This window comes from Bufo bufo, chromosome 6 (genome assembly GCF_905171765.1).
Source record: "Bufo bufo chromosome 6, aBufBuf1.1, whole genome shotgun sequence".
In the NCBI taxonomy this organism is placed as follows: Eukaryota; Metazoa; Chordata; class Amphibia; order Anura; family Bufonidae; genus Bufo; species Bufo bufo.
This window is the reverse complement of record NC_053394.1, coordinates 38,015,372-38,036,648: the sequence shown is the minus strand read 5'-3', so window position 1 is coordinate 38,036,648 and position 21,277 is coordinate 38,015,372. Positions and strand designations below refer to the sequence as shown.

The window sequence follows — 21,277 nt, the reverse complement described above, 5'->3', positions numbered from 1 at the left end:
GTGTGTTTTTGTTGTGGGGGCATAGGTCATTTGGCAAATGTTTGTCCGTCTAGGAGATTCTTGAACTGTACTAAGAGCGATAATAAGAGAAAAACCTCAAAAGGTAAATCATCAAATTCTGCTTCATCTGCTACTTTGGGCAAAGTTGATGTAGGAATTGATGCTTTTCCTCTGACCTGCAATTCCCGTTTTCTCCTGTCTGCCAGGGTGGCGCTAGAGAGCAAAGTCATTTCTTGTGAGATTTTTGTCGATAGTGGAGCGGCTGTCAATCTTATTGACACTCAATTTGTAGCCATGCATGGTTTTCAGGTTTGCACATTAGAAAAGGATATACCTGTTTTTGCTATTGACTCTGCTCCACTCTCACAGAGATCTCTGAAGGGCATTGTTCACAATATCCGGCTAGCTGTAGGTGACACTCATGTGGAGGATATATCTTGTTTTATCCTTAACGGATTGCCTTCTCCTCTAGTTTTGGGGTTACCCTGGCTCACTAGACATAACAGTGGATAGGTATAAAAAATGAACCTTATAAAAAGCGGCGCTGCTGCAGAAGACAGGACTCAAATAGATAAAATAAAGTGGGTCTTTATTTATATAGGTCTACGTGTTCAGGGGCGGACTGCCCCCTTCATCAGGACAATATGCCATCACTAGACATAACCCCACTATTGATTGGCAAGGAAGGCAAATAAATGAGTGGAGTGACTTTTGTAGAGAGAATTGTCTCACAGCGACTTTTGCAGAGGTGTCTACTAAAACTGTGCCATCATTTCTCTCAGATTTCTCGGACGTGTTTTCCGAGACCGGTGTTCAGGAGCTACCTCCTCACCGGGAGTTTGACTGTCCCATTAACCTCATTCCCGGCGCCAAGCTGCCAAAAGCACGCCTCTACAATCTCTCACAACCGGAAAGAATCGCAATGCGAACCTATATCTCCGAGAGTCTCGATAAGGGGCATATTCGTCCCTCAAAATCACCTGTTGCCGCAGGGTTTTTTTTTGTTAAAAAAAAAGATGGCTCTCTGAGACCTTGCCTAGATTTTAGGGAGCTGAACCGTATCACGATTCGCGATCCCTATCCCCTTCCTCTGATCCCGGACCTCTTCAACCAAATTGTTGGGGCCAAGGTTTTTTCCAAATTGGATTTGAGAGGCTCGTACAACATGGTCAGGGTCAGAGAGGGGGATGAATGGAAAACGGCCTTTAATACCCCTAACGGGCATTTCGAGAATCTCGTTATGCCTTTCGGCCTGATGAATGCTCCGGCCGTCTTTCAGCATTTTGTTAATAGTATTTTCTACCATTTAATGGGGAAAATGATGATTACACTTACCGGTAATCGTATTTTCCTGACCCCACGACAGCACCACTGAGAGATGGCTCCGCCTCCATGGACAGGAAACCTGTAGCATAAAAAGGTGGAGCCACTCTCCCACCTCAGTGGGTTTACAGAGTATGAGAGGGACTCCCCTTTTGGTTAATACAATATACATATACTTTTTTTTTTTTGCATCTCACCACGTGAAATTTTTCACCAACCACCACCTTAGGGAGGGAATTAGACGGGTGCTGTCGTGGGGTCAGGAAAATCCGATTACCGGTAAGTGTAATCATCATTTTTCCCCTCCCCCACGACAGCACCACTGAGAGAGATTACATAGAAATCAAGGGTGGGTGACAACCTCTAATACTTTAGTACCAAAAAGTAGGTCAGAGATGGAATCAAGTTGAAGTCTATAGTGTTTGTAGAAGGTAGACGGAGAAGCCCATGTGGCCGCCCTGCAGATTTGGTCAATAGAAACACTAGACCTTTCTGCCCAAGAGGTAGACACCGCCCTAGTAGAGTGTGCCTTCAAAGATAGCGGAGGAGACAGACCAGAACAGGAGTAAGCTAAAGAAATTAGCTCTCTAATCCACCGGGCGATGGTACTTTTTGAGGCCGCATTACCTTTCCTGGCCCCTGCGTACAGGACCAACAAGGATGAGGATTTTCTCCAGTCCTTGGATCTCTCCAGGTACTGGATCAGGCACCTTCTTACATCTAATAAGTGCCATCTTTCTTCCTCCTGAGATTTTGGCTCTGGAAAAAAGACTGGGAGAAATATTTCCTGCAACCTGTTAGTCTTAGAAGGTACTTTAGGGATGAACTTCAGATCTGGCCTCAGTATCACCCTATCCTCGCGTATGGTCATGAATGGGGTATTAATAGATAGTGCCTGGAGCTCGCTAACTCTACGTGCTGAAATAAGCGCTATCAACATAACCAATTTTAGCGTAAGATTTTTAATTGAGCAATCCTCAATGGGTTCAAATGGACGAGTAGTCAAGGCTTTTAAAACCAAGTTCAAGTCCCAGGGGGGAAATCTGGGTCCCCTGACTGGTGCAATCCTATCCACTGCCTTGAAGAACCTAACTATCCAGGGATCCATGGCCAGGCTCCTACCACTCAAACCTGAGAGTGCCGAAACCTGAACCTTCAGGGTACTTTTTGCTAATCCTAGAGATAGCCCTCTCTGTAGAAATTCTAATACCTGTTTGGTGGAAATCCTTTCTGGCCAAATACTGGTGTCGAGACCTGCAAAGGATAGAAATCTCTTCCATATTCTGGCATAAATAGTATTAGTTACTTTTTTCCTGCTACTAAGAATGGTAGTAACTAGTGCTTCCGAGAATCCTTCCTTAATTAAGTGTGCCCTCTCAATCTCCATGCTGTGAGATTTAAGGATTCTATCTCTGGGTGCATTACTGGGCCCTGCCTCAGGAGATTCGGAATCCATGGCTCTGCTACCGACATGGATCTTAGCAGGGAGAACCATGCCCTTCTGGGCCAGAAGGGGGCTATCACTATCATGTTTGACTTTTCCTCCCTTATCTTTTTGAGTACTCTGGGAAGGAGTTGCAGAGGGGGAAAGGCATATCCCAGATGAAATTTCCATTCTAGGAGAAAGGCATCTACTCCAAACGGGGATTCGTAAGGGCTGAGGGAGCAAAACCTTTCTATTTGTCTGTTTTCCCTGGTGGCAAAAAGATCTATATCTGGTATCCCCCATAGATCCACTATTTTTGCAAACACTGCTGGGTCCAGGGACCACTCTCCCTGTTTCAACCGATGACGGCTTAGAAAGTCGGCCTGGACGTTCTCCTCCCCCTTTATATGCAGAGCGGATATGTGAGCTAGATCCCCTTCTATCCCTGCGAATATTATCTCTGTCTCTCTCATCAAAGATCGGGATCTGGTACCTCCCTGACGGTTTAGGTATGATACCACCGTCCTGTTGTCCGACATGATCCTGACATGCCGGTGTTGCAGTTCCGGAAGGGCTGTCCTTAAGGCTAGTAGTACTGCTCTCAATTCTTTCCTGTTGGAAGAGAACTGTTTTTCTAACGGGGACCATATCCCCTGCCTCAACTGACCCCTGAAATGTGCGCCCCACCCCCATGGGCTGGCGTCCGTTGTAATTACTATTGGATCGGGGTGATTCCACTGGACACCTTGGTCTAAGTTTCTGGCCTCCAACCACCAGTTGAGGGAGACAAGGGTCCTCTGGCTGAGACATATCTTGGAGTCCAAGGTCAATTCCTTTCGTTTTGTTGTAGTTAATATTTCCCATTGCAAAATCCTTGAATGGAACTGTGCCCATCGTACTGCTGGAATACAGGCAGTCATCATACCCAGTATGGACATTGCTTTCCGGACTGATATCCACGGATTCTCCTGGGTTCTCCGGGCTTCGTTCTGGATTCTGGTTATCTTTTCTGAGGGAAGAAACGTTCTCTGTTGAACCGAGTCCAGCTGCAATCCCAGGAATGTCTGACTTGTGCTGGGCTCTAACCTGGATTTTTTCAAGTTGATTATCCAGCCCAAACGCTCCAGGATCTGAATTACTTTCTGGACTGAATTCTGGCATTCCTCTCGTGTTTTTGCTATAATCAAGAAGTCGTCTAGATAGGGAAGAAAAATAATATCTTCCTTCCTGATAAAGGATGCCACCTCCGCCATCACCTTGGTAAAGGTTCTCGGAGCCGTTGATAGGCCGAAGGGCATGGCCTGAAACTGTAGATGTCTGGTTCCCTGGTTCTCTATAACTGCTACCCTCAGAAATTTCTGAGCGCGGGGATGCATCGGGATATGTAGATATGCGTACTTCAAATCTAGTATTGCCATGAAACATCCCTGAAATACTAAATGGATTGCCGACTTTATTGTTTCCATCTTAAATCTTTTTATTACCAGATGTTTGTTTAGTTGTTTTAAATTTATAATCGTCCGGTAGGAACAGTCCGGCTTTTTGACTAAGAACAGAGTAGAGTAGAAGCCCTCCCCCTGTTCTGCCCTCGGTACTGGTATTAATACTTTTTTCTCTATCAACAAATCCACTTCTCTTGACAATTTTTTGGATTTCTTTGTAACCACAAACTTCTGAGGAAATTGTCCTCTGAACTGTAGTTTTAAGCCCTCTGTCACAACTCCAGTCACCCATTTTCCTGCAACTTCTCTCCAGGCGGAGGGAAATTTTTTTAGTCTCCCTCCTACCTGTGATCTGGCGTCATTTTTTGGACAGCTTGTCCTTCTGGGAGGAGGATGAACTTCCGAACATGAATCCCCTACCGCCTGACCCTCTAGGTCTGGGGAACTGATCTCTATCCCCCGGCTGTCTCCTTCCCTGAAACCTGGAAGGATTCTGAAAGGGACGTCTATAAGGCCTAAATTGAGAAAAAGAAGACTCCTGAGGCATTCTCTTTTTCCTATCTGCTGCTTTTTCTAAGAGAGCATCCAGCTCTGGGCCAAACAAAAACTGCCCCTGGCAGGGGATACTACATAGCCGCTGTTTAGAGGCCATGTCGCCTCCCCTCCAGTTCCTCAGCCATAGGGCTCTACGGGCAGAATTTGAAGTTGACGCAGATCTGGCCGCTAGCCGAACCGCCTCAACGGAAGCGTCCGATAGGAAATCCGCCGCCTTCTGCAGAGTTGGCAATGAGTTTAAAATCTGATCCCTAGGACACTTATCTCTCAATTGTCCCTCTAGTCTTTCCAGTCACAAGGCTAAGGACCTGGCCGTAACTGTAGCTGCAATATTAGGTCTAAAGGAGGCTGTGGATGCTTCCCAAGTATTTCTAAGGCAAGAGTCTATCTTCTTGTCCAGCGGGTCTTTTAAAAACCCCATATCATCGAATGGTAAGGATGATCTCCTGGAAACTTTAGAAATGGCCACGTCTAATTTAGGTGCTTTATCCCATGAAGTTGTAGCCTCTTCCTCAAAAGGGTATTTTCTTTTAAAATTCTTACTAACAAAAGCTTTCTTATCCGGCCTCTTCCACTCTTTTTCAATTAAAGCCGATATGCTCCTATGTAAAGGGAAACACCTTCTTTTCTTTTCCCTCAATCCTTCAAAGACTGTGTCCGACATAGACCTATCTTCTCTGACGTCTTTTAAGCAGTTTTTCCGTGTCAGTTACTGGAAACAAAAAAATTTTCTCCTGTTCTTCTTCCTCTAGGGATGAATCCTCTGATACCTCATCCCTATCTTCATCGCTAACACCTGTAGATTCTATGTCTGAATCCGCCTTTTCTAGTGTCTTTTTAGACTTCTTTGAAGATTTAAGGGTCTCCTTGACTTCTGTTTTAATTAATTCTCTAATGCCCTTCATGAAGTTCGGAGATTCTTCTGCCAGAGTCCTCTCAATACAATCCTGGCATAATTTTTTGGTATACGATGAAGACAAGGGGCATTTACACAATGCACATTCCTTATATTTCTTTTTTGACGCTGCCTTTTTAGGTGCCGTCTAAAAAGAAGCAAGTGATAGATACAAAAAACATACTTTAGTATCCTCATAAGTATCCCGTATCTTACCCCCTTAGAAGTCTTCTATACCGGCGCCTGCTTTTCAGTCTCAGCATCTTCCGGTCTCTTATCCTCTTCCATCCTAGAGGCATAGAGGATATTAACAATAATAAATATGTTGCAGGGAACAGCACCTCTCCTCTGAGAGTTCCACATGTTCCCTGGAAGAGCCTGCAACCGAGGTGTCCTCACCCTTCTGCCGCTTGCATCAACTCTGTTGCGGAGAGAAAAAACACTGGCCAAAGTTTAAGTGAGGTCCGCTGACCTCGATGCGTCTCTGAGAAGTGCCGGCAGCGAGAACCCTTTTATTTCCGGTCACCTGACCGGAACTCTTACTGTGGAACGCACGTCTTACCTGACGTCATTCCTGCGACTTCCGGTCGGCGCTCCGGCGTGTTCCACTGATCCGGCTTCCGCCTGCAGTCCCTCCTGGGTACACGCCTGGGACAGCCGCCCTCTGGCGCGTCCTCCGTTAGCCGCATCTACCCTGCGGCCCCACGCGGTCACACTCCTTCGAGGGACCGGTGCCTCAGTCCTAGGATGAACGGCTGGCCTGGACCAACCTCCACCCCTCAGGTAACCGTACCTGGCGACTGGTATGACCCATGGCTCTCTAGGATTTCCTAGTATTTCCAAGCCATGGGTCCCTAAAAGGAAAACTTGCTACAAGTCTCCTGCTCCAGGACAGGAAACCTCACTGAGGTGGGAGAGTGGCTCCACCTTTTTATGCTACAGGTTTCCTGTCCATGGAGGCGGAGCCATCTCTCAGTGGTGCTGTCGTGGGGAGGGGAAAATTTGTATTGGTGTATCTTGATGATATTTTGATTTTTTCCCCTGATGTTCAGACCCATCAGGATCATCTTTTTCAGGTTCTGCAGATTCTGCGGGGAAATAAATTGTACGCCAAGCTGGAGAAATGTCTTTTTATGGTATCGGAGATTCAATTTCTGGGTTTTCTCCTCTCTGCTTCTGGTTTTCGCATGGATCTGGAGAAGGTCCGTGCTGTACTTGAGTGGGAGCTTCCTGAGAATCAGAAGGCATTGATGCGCTTTCTGGGTTTTGCGAACTATTACAGAAAGTTCATTTTGAATTATTCCTCTGTTGTCAAACCCCTCACTGACATGACAAAAAAGGGGGCGGATTTGTCCTCTTGGTCGGAGGAGGCGCTTGCAGCTTTTTCTAAGATTAAAGAGAGTTTTGCGTCTGCTCCCGTCTTGGTGCATCCCGATGTTTCCTTACCTTTTATTGTTGAGGTGGATGCTTCCGAGGTGGGTGTGGGTGCGGTTTTGTCCCAGGGCCCTTCTCCTGCCAAATGGCGACCCTGTGCCTTTTTCTCTAAAAAACTCTCCCCGGCAGAGAAAAACTATGATGTGGGAGATAGGGAGTTGTTGGCCATCAAGTTGGCTTTCGAGGAATGGCGCCATTGGTTGGAGGGGGCCAGGCACCCTATCACCGTTTTTACCGACCATAAGAATCTGGCATACTTGGAGTTGGCCAGGCGTATGAATCCGAGACAGGCCAGATGGTCTCTGTTCTTCTCCAGATTCAATTTTGTTGTTACATTCCGCCCTGGGATCAAAAATGTGAAGGCTGATGCTCTCTCTCGCTGTTTTCCGGGAGGAGGAAACTCCGAGGACCCGGGTCCCATTTTGGCGGAGGGGGTAGTTGTTTCTGCTCTATATTCTGATTTGGAGGCCGAGGTCCAGGCTGCCCAGACTGAGGCACCTGCCCGTTGTCCTTCTGGGAAGTTGTTTGTGCCTCCTGAGCTACGTCACAAACTCTTCAAGGAGCATCATGATACTGTTCTTGCTGGTCACCCCGGGAGTAGAGCCACGGTAGATCTCATTGCTCAGAGATTTTGGTGGCCGGCTCTTCGTAAGTCGGTGGAGGGTTTTGTGGCTGCTTGTGAGACGTGCGCTCGCGCTAAGGTCCCTCGTTCACGGCCTTCAGGTTCCCTTCTCCCGTTACCCATACCTTCCCGTCCTTGGACACACCTGTCCATGGACTTTATCACGGATCTTCCTCGTTCCTCAGGGAAGTCGGTGATCCTGGTGGTGGTGGACCGTTTTAGCAAGATGGCTCATTTCGTACCTTTCCCTGGTTTACCCAATGCTAAAACGTTGGCGCAAGCTTTTGTCGACCATATTCTTAAATTGCATGGCATTCCCTCTGATATTGTTTCCGATAGAGGCACGCAGTTTGTGTCCAGGTTCTGGAAGGCTTTCTGTTCTCGCCTGGGGGTTCGGCTGTCCTTCTCTTCTGCTTTTCACCCGCAGTCGAATGGTCAGACTGAGCGCCTCAATCAGAATCTGGAGACATATTTGTGCTGTTTTGTGGCAGAGAACCAGAAGGATTGGTGTTCATTTCTCCCTCTTGCTGAGTTTGCTCTGAACAACCGTCGTCAGGAATCTTCTGATAAGTCACCATTCTTTGGTGCATATGGGTTCCATCCGCAGTTTGGGACATTCTCGGGAGGGGCTCTTTCTGGTTTACCTGAGGAGGAGAGATTTTCCTCATCTTTGTCTACCATTTGGCAAAAGATTCAGAGTAATCTTAGAAAGATGAGTGAGAAGTATAAGCGTGTGGCTGATAAGAGACGTGTGCCTGGTCCGGACCTGAATGTGGGTGATCTGGTGTGGTTGTCTACAAGAAATATTAAACTGAAGGTTCCCTCCTGGAAATTGGGTCCCAAGTTTATTGGGCCTTATAAAATCTTGTCAGTCATCAATCCTGTTGCCTTCCGTCTTGATCTTCCACGGGTTTGGAAGATACATAATGTATTTCACAGATCTCTCTTAAAACCATATGTCCAGCCCACGGTACCCTCCTCTTTGCCTCCTTCTCCGATTTTGGTTGATGGCAATCTGGAGTTTGAGGTTTCCAGAATTGTGGACTCTCGCATTGTCCGCGGTTCTCTTCAGTACCTCGTTCATTGGAAGGGTTATGGTCCTGAGGAGAGGATGTGGGTTCCGGTGTCGGACATTAAAGCCACTCGCCTCATCAGGGCATTTCATAGGGCTCATCCTGAGAAGGTGGGTCCTGGGTGTCCGGAGTCCACCCGTAGAGGGGGGGGTACTGTCACTACCAGAGCTTTGAGATGTTCTCACAGCTCTGTTTCTCCACCCCTGTGATGATGTCACTACTAGAGCTTGGAGGAGTTCTCACTGCTCTGTTTCTCCGCCCCTGTGATGAGGTTTTTACTTTCTGTTTCCTTCCTCCCAGCTGTTCCTCCTGCGTTTGATTTCCCTGCCTTTAAATCACCCCTCCTCCTTTGTAGGGTGTGGATTATATTTCTCATTTGAGTTGTAGCTCTTGCTTGAGTATCTTCACTTGTAAGCTATCATTTCACTGGACCTGTGTTCTGCTGCAGCAAGTACTCCGGATATTGCCAGCTGTCTTTGGATCCGTCTTCTCTGCTGCTGCAGCTCCTTCAGCTAAGTGTGCAGACATTGTAATGTATCTGTTTATTTTCTGACTGGATCTGAGGCGACCACGGTTCCCTCCATATACTGAGCAGGGCACCGGTGGCCGTGCCCCTTCCACTATTGTAGGGGTTACAGTGGTCATCAGTCTTAGGTACGCGGGCATGCCTCGTTCCACCATTTGGATCCGGGCATGTGCTTTAGCAGCATAGGGAGAGCTTTGAGGGTCTGACAGGGGTCACCCTTTATCCTCCCTAGTTTGGGTCCGGTCAGTAGCTCTATTTACTGTGTATGCTCTCGTTGCTCACATACAGCCGTGACATTCTGCAGTGGGGAGGGCTGAAGCCAAAAAGCTCGGCAGAGTGTCTGACATACTGACGTCAGAACTCCTTTCTGCTCAGGGCAATATTGCTGAAGGCCCACTCAGAGTTAGCTGTGGGTGGGAGCACCACTGTCAGGACGTGTCATAGTGCCAGACACCAGATTGCCAGTCTGGCCCTGCCTGCCTTATAACCGGGCCCTGTGCACATGCCCACAGAGACGGCCCTGAGTGCCCCATTTTGCATGCGTGCCATAGGTTTGCCACCACAGCCCTATAACAAAACCACTGCATAAACCTAAACATGACCCGTAAACAATAATTACTGTATACAGGACGTCTAGCAAATATATCAAACCAATATAAGCTATTCAATTTCTGTTTAGAATTATCTAGTTATATAATGGATAACTGTTATGGCTCCACAGGTTTTCTAAACTCCGGTGTCAATCAGACCAGAGACTTCTACCTAGTTTACAGACTATACCTATAGTATTACCAGGAAGAACATGGAGTATAGTTTCTCAGTGTCATCCGTGAGGGAGGTAGCAGCTAACTTCTCATACATGCTAATTTCAACAAAAAACAATATAGAAACAGTCTGTGACATAACTTCATAAAAAGAGAGGCACGACATGGGATTTTTACGACAAATAAACACTTAAAGGTAATCTATGTGATAAACTGACTTTATCCTTAGGTCTATAGCGTTGGCCAAAGCCCTCAGAACTTACTTCGTTCTCTACTTTAATGTACTCATCCACACGCTCAACTGCAACAATATTGGTCTCCAGCTCTGCCGTCAATCGCACCAACCAGTCCAGTGTATTCGTAATCTGTACAATAAGAAATAAAAATATAATATATAATGATTTGATGCTCAACGGTCGCAGGAGCCCTCCTCAACTCAACTATATTACCGTCCTCATGATGGTGATACAGTTTAATAATGTGGCTTGGGCGGCAGTAGTTTTTGCCGTCCTGCAGTATTTGGTTCTGCTGGGGCGATATTCTGTGCTGCACTACGGTACTGCAGGCCCTGCCTACTTCTGTTGTTCCCGCCTACTTGTTTCGGGTCATGTTCTGTCAATTTGGACCGACCTACAACATGGGGCCACTTTTATTCTTTTTTCTAGGGCCACTTTAAGTTCCAAATCTGCCCCTGCATGGAAACACTGGAGAACCAACGAGTAGAACTAGTCCAAAGTTCGGGACATACTTCTCCTAAACTAATAAAGCACATTAAAAAGGACTTGGATGGATTGATGTGTTGGTGTAAATCAGAAAAAAATAGGCAACACCATATTGTTTACTTCTATGGGTCCTCCTCTAGCCTTCGAATACTTCAGATACAAGGATATTTAAAGGGGTTTCTGCTTTAAACAATCGCTACTCAGTTCCTTGTCAAAAGGTTGATTACAGAAAGTGTCCCTGTTGGGACCTCTAGCAATCAGCAGTAATCAGTGGGGAAAACTGGAAGTGCTTAGTTTCTCTGCAGCGACACCACTAGAGAAGTCAATCATTACAATGCAGTAATGCAGGACAGGTCCTTCAGAGGCTTAGATGCTTTTTGTAACAACTATCCACTCTGGGTTTTCGAAAAAGCACAACTCATTTATCGTCTTTCTGGTTCACATTGACTCACACTGAGTGCTGCGGAAATGGATAGTCCAACAGTCCCACTGTCCACCGTGCCACGGCCTAACACAGCGAAGAGAGCAGCAAAGAACACTGTCAGGTTCCCAAGAAAATCAAGTCGAATGGCCAGCCACCTGCAGACACATCACATAATAAGGAGATTACTAGAGATTACTCCAGATTATCTACTCACATGCCTTATCAATTTCTTAAGGTCCCTTTACACGGGACGATACAGCAGCAGATGGTCAGGAAGGAATCATGCTATCGCTGTGTATGCCATCGCTCGTCCCCATACACAGCACACAGCACAATCTGCTGCGGGCAAACGATAATTTTTGTTACCGCACAAATGATCTATTACCCGATGAATGAGCTCGTTCATCGGGTAAATCGTTGGTACATTTACCCCACCAGATAATTGCTATGAAGCGTTTTTATGAATGCTCGTTAGCGATTATCTACGGAATTCTCAGCCCGTGTAAAGGGCCCTTTACCTGTTGGACACAATCCAGGAGTAAACGCTCTTCTGGTTGATATTTAGGGTGTCTTCATTGTGCTGGATGAATCTCTGTTGATGTCCATGAGCTCGGATGATTGACAGACCAGAGACTGTCTCCCCAAAGTGAGAGTAGATGGGTGACCTGGTGATTAAATCCAGACGTCTCAGCTGACGTGAGGTGGCAATATAAAACCTCTGCAGGTACAATGACAATAAATTATTGTTATAATAAAAAGACATTTACAGGATTATGGGTCATTAGGGAACATGTAATCTATAAGAGAAATCTAGGAGGGGTAGGAGCATGACACAGTAATTTTTAGAATATCAAAGACATAATCCCTGTGTTACTGTGTAAATTTGGGGATTATTTTATAGACTTGAACACTTATTGCTCTGAAAAGGAAACTTTAGACTCCTCTGATGTTGTGTCATTTAGCTAGTAATTTTCCCAATAGCTTTTATAGCTGTGTTGCACTCCATTGGTGGCTTTTCTTGAGGTCCAGACACTTTAACTAGCCCTTTAAGGAATGTAATAGAAAGAAATAAACATGGGGAATGGAATGGTACTGGATGCCCTGGGTGAACTGTGAAAGTAGGACATCACCCCATGGAAGATGAGGAAAGGAAGCAGATGCTTACCTGGACTAAATAATACACAATGGCCAGTGGTATGATGACAGCGGCAAAGATTGGTGTAGCCAAGGAGATCACAAACAGGAGGCCGATCACTCCCAAGATGCAGATAACCCAGTTCCGGAACGATATGGGGATGGTTTCATCCACACTGAGGATGTCCTGGAAGCAAACAACAACATATTGTCCTATTTGGCATCATAGGCGGCACAGCCTATTGCATTAGGGTGTGCACCCTAAAGCACAAACACACGCCGTGCGCGCGTGTGTATGTATGTATATATTATATACACATACACACACACACACACACATATATATACAGTACAGACCAAAAGTTTGGACACACCTTCTCATTCAAAGAGTTTTCTTTATTTTCATGACTATGAAGGCATCAAAACTATGAATTAACACATGTGGAATTATATACATAACAAACAAGTGTGAAACAACTGAAAATATGTCATATTCTAGGTTCTTCAAAGTAGCCACCTTTTGCTTGGATTACTGCTTTGCACACTCTTGGCATTCTCTTGATGAGCTTCAAGAGGTAGTCCCCTGAAATGGTCTTCCAACAATCTTGAAGGAGTTCCCAGAGATGCTTAGCACTTGTTGGCCCTTTTGCCTTCACTCTGCGGTCCAGCTCACCCCAAACCATCTCGATTGGGTTAAGGTCCGGTGACTGTGGAGGCCAGGTCATCTGGCGCAGCACCCCATCACTCTTCTTCATGGTCAAATAGCCCTTACTTTCAAAGTTTTCCCAATTTTTCGGCTGACTGACTGACCTTCATTTCTTAAAGTAATGATGGCCACTCGTTTTTCTTTACTTAGCTGCTTTTTTCTTGCCATAATACAAATTCTAACAGTCTATTCAGTAGGACTATCAGCTGTGTATCCACCTGACTTCTCCTCAACGCAACTGATGGTCCCAACCCCATTTATAAGGCAAGAAATCCCACTTATTAAACCTGACAGGGCACACCTGTGAAGTGAAAACCATTTCAGGGGACTACCTCTTGAAGCTCATCAAGAGAATGCCAAGAGTGTGCAAAGCAGTAATCAAAGCAAAAGGTGGCTACTTTGAAGAACCTAGAATATGACATATTTTCAGTTGTTTCACACTTGTTTGTTATGTATATAATTCCACATGTGTTAATTCATAGTTTTGATGTCTTCAGTGTGAATCTACAATTTTCATAGTCATGAAAATAAAGAAAACTCTTTGAATGAGAAGGTGTGTCCAAACTTTTGGTCTGTACTGTATATACAGTGGGATGCGAAAGTTTGGACAACCTTGTTAATCGTCATGATTTTCCTGTATAAATCGTTGGTTGTTACGATAAAAAATGTCAGTTAAATATATCATATAGGAGACACACAAAGTAATATTTCAGAAGTGAAATGAAGTTTATTGGATTTACAGAAAGTGTGCTATAATTGTTTTAACTAAATTAGGCAGGTGCATAAATTTGGGCACTGTTGTCATTTTATTGATTCCAAAACCTTTAGAACTAATTATTGGAACTCAATAACAAGGTTGCCCAAACTTTCACATCCCACTGTATATATATATATATTTATAGAGATAAAGAAGTCGGACTGCACTCCAAAGTAGTAGTGAAATACACGGTTTATTCACCCATAGTATGGCAAAACTTGCGACGTTTCGGCTCACAAGAGCCTTCCTCAAGCGAAGGCTTGAGGAAGGCTCTTGTGAGCCGAAACGTCGCAAGTTTTGCCATACTATGGGTGAATAAACCGTGTATTTCACTACTACTTTGGAGTGCAGTCCGACTTCTTTATCTCTACAATACTTGGGGTGTTGCCGTAGCCCTGTGCTGGACGTTGCACCCGCACTGTTTGTGGTGCTCCCGCTGGATTTTCGTCTCTTTCTATATATATTTATATATATACACAAATACACTCTGCATACATACATACAGACCTGCACTATCAATATAATGAAGGGAGAAGAAATCATTTTTAAAGTTACTGTATTTTTCGCCCTATAAGAAGCTCCGTCCCATAAAAAGCACCTAGGTTTTAGAGGGGGACAATAAGAAAAAATATTTATAACACCTGAGGTCAAACCACCAATCAGACCCCCAATGTTAATCAGACCTCAGCTGACAGCCCCAATAAGACCCCCAATGTTAATAAGACACCAATAAGACCTCAGATCAGACCCCCAATCAGACCTCAGCTCAGACCTCAATGTGAATGACCCCCAATCAGACCTCAGATAAGAGCCCCAGTGCCCCTCTTCAGCCCCCCAGCAGCCTCTCTTCAGCCCCCAGTGCCTCATATCAGCCCCCCAGTGCCCCTCTTCAGCCCCCCTGCAGCCTCTCTTCAGCTCCCCAGTGCCTCATATCAGCCCCCAGCAGCATCTCTTTTCAGCCCCCAGTGCCTCATATCAGCCCCCCAGTGCCCCTCTTCAGCCCCCCAGTGACTCATATCAGCCCCCAGTGCCCCTCTTCAGCCCGCCAGTGACTCATATCAGCCCCCAGTGCCCCTCTTCAGCCCGCAGTGCCTCCATCAGCCCCCAAGTAAAATAAAATAAACACTTACCTTTCCTGCTCCGGACGCCGCCGCGCCTCACTGCCCGTGCTCGGTAATCCTCTTGTACAGTCTGCTGTGTGGGCGCGCACAGTGTGAGGTCACAGCATGGCCTCACACTGTGCGCAGCCTTCACAGTGGAGCGCCGGGGACCAGGAAGAGGTGAGTATAGCGCTTTCAGCGCTTCCCAGCCCTACTTACAAACGAGACGGAAGTGCAACACGGAGGTGATAGAATCTCAAGTCGGCTTAACACCCCGTGCGCACACCTATGTTTGGCATCTTCCACAAAACGTGTCAAAATAATCTTGAACATCCTGGGCCCCAATGCAAAATCTCTAAAGGGACCCTACTTACTATGTGCCATTCATAATACGGAAGCTGCTACTGGCTGTTACATCACTATGGATGAACCATCATGGTGCCCAGCAGCAACTAGACAATGTGGTCAAGCGACATCATTATGGACAACATGTTGTCCAGCCAGAGTCTAAAAACAGGAGTGAATGGAGAAAGAAGCAGAATTTCACAGATAGGTAGTGAGCAGTCTTTCTTACTATTTTATGTGGTGGAGCGTCTAGGTGTTTCTGACTATTCAGGAAACTCAATGTCTTGTTACTTCACCTTTACAAGGATTCTTACAAAGGTAATTTTATCTTAACATGCTAACATTCCTGCCCCAAACCTGTGAGCTCAGGCACCTGCAAAATGTGTTATCCTTTATATTAGTAAAAACATTACTTTAAATGAGACTGAAAGGAACTGACGTTGGCAAACCTGTTGACAATGCGTCCAGTTGGAGTGGTGTCAAAGAACTGCATAGGAACGTGCAGGATATTTCGAAGTAATTGTGAATGGAGGAGCCGTGATGCACGTACTGCACCGACAGCAACCAGAAAAGCACCGAGGAACACAAAAATACCTAAAAAAAATACATATAGAACCCATTAGTATCTCCATAGCGTGTAATACTGCCACACAATAGAGGAATATGGATCAGAGACAGCCCCTCTCAGAAAGGATCCAATTAACAGCTGAAGGACATCACACCCAGTCAGACATTTCCCCTGTAGCAGCCATAAAGATGAATGGCTGTCATGTATTACATAGATGGCTCAATTGTTATCTTGATAATCTTAGCTTTTATTTTCTTGGTTTTATAAATAAAATACATAACAAAACAAAGTTACCTTGTGCCACCCCCAGGGCTCCATACACCCCGACCCGCATGTCTCTCTGTGAAGTTGGATAGCTCTGATTAAAATAAGTCACAGCGTCCGACGTCCAGTCACTGATCCAAATGTTCTGTCCGACAGAGGACGCGGTCTGTAAAAAGTAGCTCGCCAATATCGAGGAAGAGTAAACCCATCCAACTGCACGAAGGTACTTCAGATACACAGAGAACTTCACCTGCAAGAAAAGATACACTGGATCAGATTGATCAAAAATAGAACAGGGATAAGGAGAAGTCATCAACAGCAACCACTTCTAGATCTGATGTTATTTTTCAACATGAAAGCAGAATCCAGATCGGTTCTACGAGTAGCTGTTCCACTTTTCTTTTACCCGACTTTTCTCTAAATCTCACCTTGATGTTATTGTCAGAATGCATCAATCTTCATTGTCTAGTATGAGCCTTATCTTAAAGGAGTTGATGAGGATTTTGATACTGAAGTGAAGACCTATTCTTGCTGGACCCCTGCCGATTTAATATTGATGGCCTATCCTTACAAACATCAAAGTCCTGGACAACCCCTTTAAAAAGCTGAATAACAGATCTGTCAGATACCTAGCAGAACAGACAAGTTTGCCACAAATGCTGCTGGCAACTGCCACCAGGAACAGTTAGCTAGATCTATTTCTATTATTTCCATATTTCCATTGCGTTCAATAGAAGTACAAGTGCACAGTATGAGCAGTGAGCTCCCCCTGGTGGTGGATGCAGTCAGCCAGAATACTTTCATTGAATTCGGTGGCACAGCACTGAGCAGCATTCTGCTATCAGTAGTGTTTATCGGGGGCCGCACTGCTTGAATATTATGCGTGGCACTGTTTATAGGGGTACTCTCCTGGCAGTTGATGACAGAGGGTTAGCAGATACACTGGCTGTTGTTGTGGAGACATGACCTGCTACTATGGGTGCTGCCTGAGAATGATTGCAGTACATTTGTATTTGTACCTTTCCAGTCTCCACTGTCTCCTTTTCAATCAGCTTTTGTCCTTTTTCAATTGTCTTCTCATCTTCTCCCTTGTTCTTTGCTACTTCCTTCAGTGACCTCCTTAAACTGCTATTCATACTGAATCACATAGTTGCAGGTAGAGAAGAAATCATAAATTACAGATTAGATGGCGTGCATAATCTATGCCATAATGTAAATTACAAATCCATAAATCAGTCAGACTCACCTGCTAAGCTTCCTCCTGTGTAGACTGTTTTCTCTCTTAAGTGTCATTGTCACAATGTCTTCTGCTACTTCGACGGCTTGTTCTACAGGATCTTCACCATCATCTTCATCTGTATTGAGTAGCACTGCAAGAAAGACAAAGAGAAAATCAGATGAAGACTCAAAACCATACAACACTTTGTTCACCTCATGGAGTCAACTACTCAACCAGAAGCACACTGCTAGGAAATTTACGTTTCACGATTGTAAATGGAGTCACAGCTAGAAGAAACGCTGTGAATAAGATAAAACTTAAATAATTTATTGGATATACACTAAAATAGGGAAGGGTGTACAGGTTCCTAAATAAACATACAAAAAAAAAATGTATTTGGTCACTGGGCATATGTAAGATGCAGTCAGATGCCACCAGTAGCTATAACCATGTACGTCAGGTGAGGAAGCACTTGCTGCATCGGCTAGTGACCAAACATGTAAACAAATGCTGGGTGAGAAATGGTAACCTAACGTAGATACAGTATAGCTCCTGTGAAACAACTACTGTGACTTGATATACTCACAAGCTAACGTAGCGCTATATCAAAAAGGTATACCATGTCTTGGACTATGCCTTGCCAGGGGGAAGGGAACAATCAGCCTAACATGGGTAATCCTCATTGACTGAACCCTAGGTGAATTGTTGATCCCTAAACTCCCCCCTGTAGCAATCAATCAATAGTCCAGACTAATCCAGCAAGCGGTTGTCTGCCCTGAACAGATCACATATGGATGCGCTATGTCCATACCCTAAACCTAATTATAGAGCTTGACGTTTCGCCATATAGAGGTCAAATAAATATACAGCCGCCGGTATTTGTCATCTATATCTCTTATGTGCGGTATTCTATATAGCGCTATTCTCCTTTGTCCCATCTGTCCTTCTTCCTGACATTCCTTATCGCCGATTGTTCCCTGCATCATACCTATGAGTGTGTTGACACGCAGCGCAGGATCGCGGCATGGAGAGGGGCGGGTCATCAGGGTGGGTATACACCGTGCCTCCAACACACCCACCATCACGTGACCCGCCTGTCACGTCTGTATGTGAGCAACAAGAGCATACACAGTGAATAAGCTACTGACCGGACCCAAACTAGGGAGGATAAAGGGTGACCCCTGTCAGACCCTAAAAGCTCTCCCTATGCTGCTAAGCACATGTCCAGATCCAAATGGTGGATCGAGACATGCCCGCGTACCTAAGGCTTATGACCACTGTAACCCCTACAATAGTGGAAGGGGCACGGCCACCGGTGCCCTGCTCAGAATATGGACGGAACCGGGGTCGCCTCGGATCCAGTCAGCAAACAAACAGAAACACACAATGTCTGCACAATTAACTGAAGGAGCTGCAGCAGCAGTGAAAACAGATCCAAAGTCAGCAGACACTATAAGAAGTACTTGCTTTAGCAGAACTCAGGTCCATAGAAAGATATCACACAAGTGAAGATACTCAAGCGAGAGATACAGCTCAAATGAAAAGTATAATCCACACCCTACAAAGGAGGAGGGGTGATTTAAAGGCAGAGAAATCAAACACAGGAGGGACAGCTGGGATGAAGTAAAGACCTCAACACAGGGGCGGAGAAACAGAGCAGAGGGAACTCCTCCAAGCTCTAGTAGTGACATCATCACAGGGGTGGAGAAACAGAGCTGTGAGAACGTCTCAAAGCTCTGGTAGTGACAGTACCCCCCCTCTACGGGTGGACTCCGGACACCAAGGACCCACCTTCTCAGGATGAGCCCTATGAAATGCCCTGATGAGGCGAGTGGCTTTAATGTCCGACACTGGGACCCACATCCTCTCCTCAGGACCATAACCCTTCCAATGAACGAGGTACTGAAGAGAACCGCGGACAATGCGAGAGTCCACAATTCTGGAAACCTCAAACTCCAGATTGCCATCAACCAAAATCGGAGGAGGAGGCAAAGAGGAGGGTACCGTGGGCTGGACATATGGTTTTAAGAGAGATCTGTGAAATACATTATGTATCTTCCAAACCCGTGGAAGATCAAGACGGAAGGCAACAGGATTGACGACTGACAAGATTTTATAAGGCCCAATAAACTTGGGACCCAATTTCCAGGAGGGAACCTTCAGTTTAATATTTCTTGTAGACAACCACACCAGGTCACCCACATTCAGGTCCGGACCAGGCACACGTCTCTTATCAGCCACACGCTTATATTTCTCACTCATCTTTTTAAGATTACTCTGAATCTTTTTCCAAATGGTAGACAAAGACGAGGAAAATCTCTCCTCCACAGGCAAACCAGAAGGAGCCCCTCCCGAGAATGTCCCAAACTGCGGATGGAACCCATATGCACCAAAGAATGGTGACTTATCAGAAGATTCCTGACGACGGTTGTTCAGAGCAAACTCAGCAAGGAGGGAGAAATGAACACCAATCCTCCTGGTTCTCTGCCACAAAACAGCGCAAATATGTCTCCAGATTCTGATTGACACGCTCAGTCTGACCATTCGACTGCGGGTGAAAAGCAGAAGAGAAGGACAGCCGAACCCCCAGGCGAGAACAGAAAGCCTTCCAGAATCTGGACACAAACTGCGTGCCTCTATCGGAAACAATATCAGAGGGAATGCCATGCAATTTAAGAATATGGTCGACAAAAGCTTGCGCCAACGTTTTAGCATTGGGTAAACCAGGGAAGGGTGCGAAATGAGCCATCTTGCTAAAACGGTCCACCACCACCAGGATCACCGACTTCCCTGAGGAACGAGGAAGATCCGTGATAAAGTCCATGGACAGGTGTGTCCAAGGACGGGAAGGTATGGGTAACGGGAGAAGGGGACCTGAAGGCCGTGAACGAGGGACCTTCGCGCGAGTGCACGTCTCAAAAGCAGCCACAAAACCCTCCACCGACTTATGAAGAGCCGGCCACCAAATCTCCGAGCAATGAGATCTACCGTGGCTCTACTCCCGGGGTGACCATTTGTGACGTAACTCAGGAGGCACAAACAACTTCCCAGAAGGACAACGGGCAGGTGCCTCAGTCTGGGCAGCCTGGACCTCGGCCTCCAAATCAGAATACAGAGCAAAAACAACTACCCCCTCCGCCAAAATGGGACCCGGGTCCTCGGAGTTTCCTCCTCCCAGAAAACAGCGAGAGAGAGCATCAGCCTTCACATTTTTGATCCCAGGGCGGAATGTAACGACAAAATTGAATCTGGAGAAGAACAGAGACCATCTGGTCTGTCTGGGATTCATACGCTTGGCCGACTCCAAGTACGCCAGATTCTTATGGTTGGTAAAAACGGTGATAGGGTGCCTGCCCCCCTCCAACCAATGGCGCCATTCCTCGAAAGCCAACAACTCCCTATCTCCCACATCATAATTTTTCTCTGCCGGGGAGAGTTTTTTAGAGAAAAAGGCACAGGGTCGCCATTTGGCAGGAGAAGGGCCCTGGGACAATACCGCACCCACACCCACCTCGGAAGCATCCACCTCAACAATAAAAGGTAAGGAAACATCGGGATGCACCAAGATGGGAGCAGACACAAAACTCTCTTTAATCTTAGAAAAGGCTGCAAGCGCCTCCTCCGACCAAGAGGAAAAATCCGCCCCCTTTTTTGTCATGTCAGTGAGGGGTTTGACAACAGAGGAATAATTCAAAATGAACTTTCTGTAATAGTTCGCAAAACCCAGAAAGCGCATCAAAGCCTTCTGATCCTCAGGAAGCTCCCACTTAAGCACAGCACTGATCTTCTCCGGATCCATGCGAAAACCAGAAGCAGAGAGGAGAAAACCCAGAAATTGAATCTCCGATACCATAAAAACACATTTCTCCAGCTTGGCGTACAATTTATTTTCCCGCAGAATCCGCAGAACCTGAAAAAGATGATCCTGATGGGTCTGAACATCAGGGGAAAAAATCAAAATATCATCAATATACACCA

The 21,277-nt window shown here is 45.8% G+C and overlaps 1 pseudogene; it reads right to left on the bottom strand.

Annotated features, from left to right (window-relative positions):
* The window catches only part of LOC121003107, a 363,872-nt pseudogene that overhangs the window by 17,193 nt on the left and 325,402 nt on the right, over positions 1-21,277 (bottom strand).